Raw genomic sequence first — 7,774 nt, 5'->3', positions numbered from 1 at the left:
GCACCGCTGCCTCCCCGCGAGGAAATTGCTCCTGATGGAATCCAGCCCACATTCCGTGAGCTGCAGCGTGCGCTGCCACCCCCGTCTCCCTCGCCCTCCCTCCTGCCTTTATCTGCGAGTGCCATCGAATCCCTCCAGCAGCTCCCAGCTCCTTTTCAAATACCATTGGAGCTGCTCTGCAGGCGATTAGGATTCCAGGCACTGCGGTGCCACGGACGGCAAACACGGCATTTGCACCTTCCAGACGGAAATGTCGCCGTGTCCCCGTGTCCCTGTGTCACCGCGACCCGCAGACAGAGCAGGTTCTAATCCCCTTCATTCATCAGCTCGGCCGTGTTTGCTCCCAGCTCTGGGAGCTGCTGGTTCCTGCTCACGGATGGGGCCGTTGTGGACGAGCCGGGTCCCCTTGACCCCAGGGAATCTGACCAGGATTGCACAGCAAGAAAATCCCCAAATCCCTACCTGTCTGTGCCGTGGGATGGCCCTGGCCAGGTTCTCATGCAGGGATGGCTCAGGAATGGCTGGCTGGACTCAGGAGCAGGAGGGATCTCACTGTGGCCAGGGACAGCCCCTCAGCCTCTCCTGGTGCTGGCCGCGTGTCTGATCCACCGGGGTCACTCCTCAGGGTGTTGTCTCAGGAAAAAAAGCTGCCTGGCATGAAGGGCTCAGGGCCACGTCCCCAGTCACCACCAGGACTGTCCCCTTGTTGGGAACTGTTGGGAAGGAAGGGGCTCACAGCACCAAAGTGGTGAAGGAGAGCACCCACATGCCCGCGTGGGCTCAGTGACCGCCCAGCAGGAGCTGCCCAGCCCCTTACCTGTGCCCAGGTGGAACTGGCAGCTGACAGTGGTGACAACACACTGTCCCTTGGCTTGCTGGAGGCTCTCAAGGTTCTCCCCCCTCTGCTGTGCCCTGTCTCTGTTTTGAGGGATTTGCCCTTCCCAGTCCCTTTCCTGCTTCAGGGTCATGCTCAGGTGAGGTGTCAATCCCCAACATTCTCCTTCTTCCCTGTCCTCACATGCATCATGTCCACAGTATGAACTCAAACAGCAAAGGAAGAAATTCCCCCTGTCCCCACCTTTTCCTGCTCTCCCCAGCCCAGCACTCGAGGTCCTTGGGTGTTTTTTTGGCTGCCTACTCTTGCTCCACGTCCTGGGAGTGGGATGGGAGCTGTTAGGTTGAGAGGCAAATGATGCTGGGATGCAGTGATGGCAGAGCTGATTCATCAGCCGGGGGGGTCTACAAGGTCTAATTTGGGAGGGAAGATCGCTGACGAATCCTTTAGTAACCAGGAAGACTTGGGAAACCAACTTTTCCTGGCTGAACTCCTTAATTTCCCTGCCCATCCAAGAGCTTGGATTCTACAGGATAGAGAGGCTGCCATGGTTAGGGAAGAGGTTTTAAACAGGGAATGTGTTCATAGGAAAAAGCTTAAAATTTGCTGGATCATCATTAATTGTTGGACTCGGTGATCTCACAGGTCTTTTCCAACCTTAATGGTTCCATGGTCTCTCTCCCTGTGTTGGTTTCCGGGGGCTTTGGCCAACACCAGGATGAAGATGATGGTTTCTCCCCTAGGGAATCCAGCTGTTCCCAGCTGTCGAGAGTCTCTTCTGAAGCTCCACAGTGCTGGATGTGTTTTTCCTGGCAGAACAACCCTCATTCCTTGTGCCCTCCACCGGGACCAGGAGCAGGTTCTGGAATGTTCCTGCTGCCATGATGCTGAACAGAGCTGAACGTGGCTCTGGGGCATGAAGGAATTTCCCCAGATTGATCCTGTGGGAATTGGCTCAGGCTGTCAGCTGCCAGGCAGGGAATTCCAGCCCCTCTGGCAGCCTCGGGGGCTGGAGAAGACACACAGGGCTGGGCTCTGGGTACTCCTGGCTGTTCCCACATCACCAGGGGGGCTCTGGGGTGGGGGGAACTGTCATGGAATGGGGCTGGCAGGAGGGTTTTGGGGAGTGACAGTGCTGGAGGTGAGAACAGGCCTGGCACCCAGGCAGCATTATTAGCATCTCCCTTCCACAGGCAACAAAGCCGCCCACATCCTCCATAGAAGGAAAAACTGTTTGGAAACAAGACCTGTACCTGGCACATGGATCCAGAGACGCTCTCCTGGTGCATCTCCCTGCACCCCACGGCCTCGACAGGACGGGCAGCAGTGCCCAAGAGTCCACAGCTCCGTTGTGACCATCCCCATCATCCTGTCCCCTCCCCTGCTCATCATTCCGGCAGCAGCTCCCGGATCCTTGGATACGCGAGAGGGGTGGAGGTCGCTGCGCCCTGCCTCACTCTGTGAATTATTAATCCAGCAGGAGACAGCTTGGACTGGGAAATCTTCCTCACCAGCCAGCCCCCAGCAGGCAGGAACATTGGGAATGGGTTTTCCAGGCTGTGCTGGGTGAACTGGCCAGGGACTGAGTGACCTGGGCCAAGCATGGTCCAGCCTGTCTGGTGTCCTGTCTCAGCGCCGTCCGCATGTCATGTGGAATTCAGGGCTGCCCTTGCTCTGCTCCAGCTTCTCTGCTCTGGGGTAAATCCTGGATCAAACCTTGGGGTCCTCCTGGGAAAGGCCTGAGCACAGGCTGGGGGTGCTGCAGAGCCCAGCTCCCAGCACGGGAGTCCTGGTGTGGGGCAGGTACCAGGGGGAGTCAGCAGGGGACAGATGGACTCAGCCCCCTCAGGCCAGTGCTGTCCCCTCCCAGCAGCCTTGGAACAGCCCCTGCCAGCCCCCAGCCTCACCTGCACTATCCAAGCATCCCACCCCAGCACCCCACAGACAGGAGGGAGCAGGAAGGGCAGCACGAGGCTCCAGGCTGGCGTGGCCTGTGCTATCTCACCTCTGCTGCCAGCTCCGGCCACCTCGGTGACCCCAATGTGTCTGGTGTCCTCCTGTCACTCCGTGTCTGTGTCCCTGCTCCCTGCAGGCTGCCCCCAGCCTCCTCTGTGGGAACAGCCAGGGCTGCAGGCAAAGGGAAGCTACTGCTGATGCTGTGTTTTCCCAAGCCGTCGGCTCTGGTGGTGTCTTCTAAGCAGATTAAACTTGGATCCCAGCCCCATGATCAGCTCACGGAGCTGCTGGGAGGCAGAAAAGGGGTTTTGGGGGTTTTTCAGAGTCTGGGGAAACAGGTGGGAATTTTGTATGCTGAGGGTGGGCAGGCCCTGGCACAGGGTGCCCAGAGCAGCTGTAGCTGCCCCTGGATCCCTGGCAGTGGCCAAGGCCAGGCTGGACATTGGGGCTTGGAGCAGCCTGGGACAGTGGAAGGTGTCCCTGCCCATGGCAGGGGATGGAATGGGATGATCTCTAGTGTCCTTTCCAACCCAAACCGTTCCATGATCTGATCCTTGTCTCTGAAAGGTGCAGGTGCAGAGATGCTGATGCTGGAGCTGGGGCCACCCTGGGTGTTGAAGGTGTTTGTGCGGAGCAGCACCTCTGCTCCGATCCCAGGAGCCTGGGGGACACATCCACATTGGCCACAGGCTGGTGCCATGGAGCTGAGCTGTCCCTGGGCCACCTCCAGGCCCTGCTCCACCTCAACAAACAACAAACATCCCCTCGCTCAGCCCTGTCCCTTCCCATAAACCTCCCCAAGGCTTCATCCACTGAAGTCCCCAGACCTCCTGGAAGCCCCCAAATGCCTCTCACTGAGAGAAAGAGAGGTGGGTGCTGAGGTGCATCCAACACCCAAGGCAGCGTCTCAGAGCTCCCCACGTCTGACACAAACTGCTAAAGCTTCGTTAAACTTTGGGAGTAACACCACCATCACACCACTGCTGTCATTAATCCTCGCTAATTGTTTCCATAATTAAAAGCCCCATTGTGCCTTGTCTCTCCAACATGATTTATCAGATAGGGAGCACTCTTGCATGAATGATGCACAGCTGGTGGGAGGACATCTGCTCTGGGCTGCCTGCATGGAGGGGAAGTGCATGGGGGCTGCTCCCTCCCCCAGCCCTCCCTGCATCTCAGCCTCTTCAACCCCAGGATGAAATCCTCATCCTCAAGACATCCCATGGCTTCCTGGATCTCGGGGAAAGGTTCTTCCCCCCGAGGCTGCTGGGCACTGCCCAGGCTCCCCAGGGAATGGGCCCGGCCCCGAGGCTGCCAGAGCTGCAGGAGCGTTTGGACAGCGCTCTCAGGGATGCCCAGGCTGGGGTTGTTGGGGTGTCTGTGCAGGGCCAGGGGCTGCACTGATGATCCCTGAGGGTCCCTTCCACCTCAGGAGCTTCCACGGCTGATCAACATCAGGAATGGGATTGTTTCAATCCTTTGTGCAAAGCTCCTGGCCTTTGGTCCCCAAGTGAGCTGCAGCCAAGGCCAGAACTCACTCCCGAGTGAAAGCAGCAACAGAGGAGCCCCCTCCTCCCCCGGGAGCGTGGGAGGGCTGGGGTCGGTGTCAGCTCTGCCTCTGCTGGGAACTGCATCAAAAACCCGAAATGAGGTGGGAAGAGCTGCTCTTTGCTGGGGATGAACGAGGTGGGCCTTGGATCCCTTCTCTCTGTTGGAGACCCTGGAGCCCGTGAGGCACCTGGCTGGAAGTGCAGCAGAAGACTCAAACCAGGACAGTTCTGTGGCTGGTGTGGGCATGAAACCTCCTTAGCTGGAGGCTGCTCCTGATAAGGCATTTTTGGTGATAAAGCTGGGAGCTGGAAGTCACAGAATCTGAAAGGTTGGAAAACCCCTCTGAGATCATCGAGTCCAACCACTGCCAGGCCCACCTGTGTCACCAAATGCCACCTCTCTGGTCATTTGTCAGCAGTCCCTGAGGTCACAGCAGTGCCCACTGAACTCTGTAGGGATGGGACAGGTGCTGGGAGCTCCTGGAAGCAGCAGTGGCATCGAGAGGGTGATGCTGAGCCAACCAGGGTCCCTTGGGAACAGAGCAGTGACCTGTGGCCTCTCCACACTTCCTGGGGCTCCCCTTCCCGGGGCTGGGATGTGAGGACACAGCAGGAGCAGGAGTCACCTGCTGTGGGCAGAGAAGCACCCACGGCTCTCTTAGGGAGGTCCCTGGGGAGAAAGGGGTGTCACAGCAAGGAGGGGACAGGTGACAATCTACACTCCCACCCTTTTTGGTGCCCTGAACTGGCCACAGGTACCTCTTCCCCTACAGGCAGAACCAGGGCCAAGAAACTCAGTGCAATCATGGAATGGTTTGGGTGGGAAGGGACCTTAAATCCAATCCCATTCCACCCCTGCCACGGGCAGGGACACCTTCCACTGTCCGAGGCTGCTCTAAGCCCCATCCAACCTGGCCTTGGACACTGCCAGGTGCCACATCCACGTGTGTTTTGAACACTGCCAGGGATGGTGATTCCTGGGCAGCCCCTTCCAATACTTTACAGCCCTTTCAGTGAAGGAATTTTCCCAATATCCAACCTGAACCCAGCCCAGCCTGAGGCCGTTCCCTCTCCTCCTGTCCCTGTTCCCTGGGAGCAGACCTGGACAGAATCCCAGAATGGTTTGGGTTGGGAAAGACCTTAAAGCCCCTCCAGCCCCACCCCTGCCATGGGCAGGGACACCTCCCACTGTCCCAGGCTGCTCCAAGCCCCAATGTCCAGCCTGGCCTTGGGCACTGCCAGGGATCCCCGGGCAGCCCCAGCTGCTCTGGGCACCCTGTGCCAGGGCCTGCCCACCCTCCCAGGGAACAATTCCTGCCCAATATCCCATTTAAACTACCTCTCTTTCAGTTTAAAACCATTCCCCTGTCACTACACACTCCTATAAATAACCTTTCTCCAGACTGGCCCATCCTTGCCCCCTGGGGGCTCCTCTGCACCCCCCTCGAGGGCACAGGCACCAGGAGGTCACACACCGGCACTGACCTCATCCCTCCTTCCCTCTGTGGGGTGGGGATGGGAACCATCCATGGCTCCCAGGCTCCCCCGTCACCTCCCATTTTCCTAAGCTAATATCCTGCAGCATCTTTAAATGAAATCTGAACAAAACCAGCGAGTTTTGGGGCACGAACGGCTGAGGATAATCAGACCTGAAAATGGCTCTGCCTTGTGGGGTGAGTCACACCTCATTATGTGCATATTAATGCTGCTCTTCCCAGCTGTGCTTCCAAGAGCTCGAGCTAGGCTCGAGCTGGAAAGGCAGTGGGAGAGAGGCACAGCTCAGCTCCACAGGACTGTTTGCCGTGGGGGTCTGGCCTGCTGGATCCCACTTTTCCCCTCATTTTTCCATCCCTTTTCCCACAGTGTGACACACAACGAATCTCCAGGCCTCAGCTGGACGCCAGCCCAGCCGTGGCATCTGCTGTAGCACCAGTTCCTCCCCGCCACCCAACTGTGACCAACAGCTCGGAGACGCCAACAAGGGCAGCAGCACAAACATGGGCTCAGAGCCTTTGGAAAACGTCAACTTTCTCAGCACTCACCAGCCAAAAATATCTGGGCTGGGAATTGTGCAGCTCTGAGGGGGGGGTTCCATGCCCAGAGATGCTGGTGATGGCCAGAGCGCTCTGTCCCTGCTGTCACCACCTGCTCCCAGTTACACACCTGGCTGGAGCCCTCCTCGGAGGTAAAAAGCTGCTTAGCTGGTCCAAGGCATCTTTAGGCTCCCAGATCTCGATAATCCACAGGGAGCAAGGGGAGCTCTGATGAAAATCCCTCCCTGGCATCTGCAAAACCCCAAAGAGCAGCTCGAGACACGGGGCCGGTCCCTCCCTGCACACCCCCGAGCGAAGCAGAGCCAGCACCCGCCCTGTCCCTGCCCCACCCCGTGCTGTGTCCCCAGGAAGGCACAAAGTCATTCCCCAGGCACCCAGGACTGGGCACCTCACCCCGAATCCACGTCACTTTGGGAGATGAGCAGATGTGGGGACAGATGTTTGTCCCCTGCCCCTGCAGCTGTCAAACCTGCTGGGTTTGGAGCAGCTGGAGCTGCCCAGCAGCACAGGAGAGCCCTGGGCACGGGCTGGGGCTGGCACTGAGCTCCCAGGGACAGATCCCAGCCTCCCTCATCCCTGCCGCTGTGACAGCGGGAAGATAAAGCCGGGATTATCCCCGGGAGCTGTCAGCAGCTGCAGGCAGGGACCTCACACAGGGGACAGCACCGGGAAGGGCTGGATCACCACCGCAGGCTGAGCAGGACACACAGAGAGACCCCAAATTACCCCAATCCCGTGAGGATGGAGTTGCCCAGCCCTGAGGGCTCCCAAAGCTTTCGAGGAATGGCAGCAGCACCTGCCTGCTCCTCCTGCTGGTGGCTCTACTGGTTTTACTGGGACCACGCCAGGCACAGGGGCTCCCAGTCTCCTGCTTGGCTTTCCACGCTGTGGGAGAGGTCGGGCACGGAAGGTGGGGCTGGAGGAGGCAGGGGCTGGCTCAGGGGGTGCTCGGTGCCTGCCCCTCACTGCTGGGGAAGATGAATCCCTCCAGGAGTAACTCCTGGAGGGGCAGGAGGCTGAACGGGAAAGAGAAGCCCAGCGAGAAGTGTCGTGGTTTCACGTTTTCCCAAAGACGTGGAACCCTTGTGACTAAAATCGTGACCCATAAAGATGATTTTGCTGCGAAGGAATGCTTTGAATTCCTTTTTTTGCTAGGAAAGAAACTCCTGCTCTCACATTAAGCCTCACAGTTAATATTAAACCTCGCTCTTTCCAGCTGGGGCTGCAGCAGCCGAGCACGTCCCCCCGACCCCAGCAGTCACTGAAAGGACAAACCGGAGCAGTTTGTCCTCTGCTCCTCACAGGAAAGAGCCAAATGCTCCTTCCAGCCCCGGGGCAGGGTTGGAATGGGGCTCCTGCCCCTCTCACTTACCGGCCTT

General features: G+C 58.5%; 1 long non-coding RNA gene across 1 annotated transcript in view; it reads left to right on the top strand.

Annotated features, from left to right (window-relative positions):
* The window catches only part of LOC108447881, a 12,436-nt gene extending 8,607 nt beyond the window's left edge, over window positions 1–3,829 (top strand). The window contains exon 2 of the long non-coding RNA XR_001863586.1: window positions 2,029–3,829. This is a non-coding gene — a long non-coding RNA (uncharacterized LOC108447881). The remainder of the gene's footprint in view (window positions 1–2,028) is intronic.
* The last annotated feature ends 3,945 nt before the right edge of the window (window positions 3,830–7,774 follow it).

This window comes from Corvus brachyrhynchos, unplaced genomic scaffold (assembly GCF_000691975.1).
Source record: "Corvus brachyrhynchos isolate BGI_N302 unplaced genomic scaffold, ASM69197v1 scaffold130, whole genome shotgun sequence".
Classification (NCBI taxonomy): Eukaryota; Metazoa; Chordata; class Aves; order Passeriformes; family Corvidae; genus Corvus; species Corvus brachyrhynchos.
This window is presented reverse-complemented; position numbering and strand designations above follow the sequence as displayed.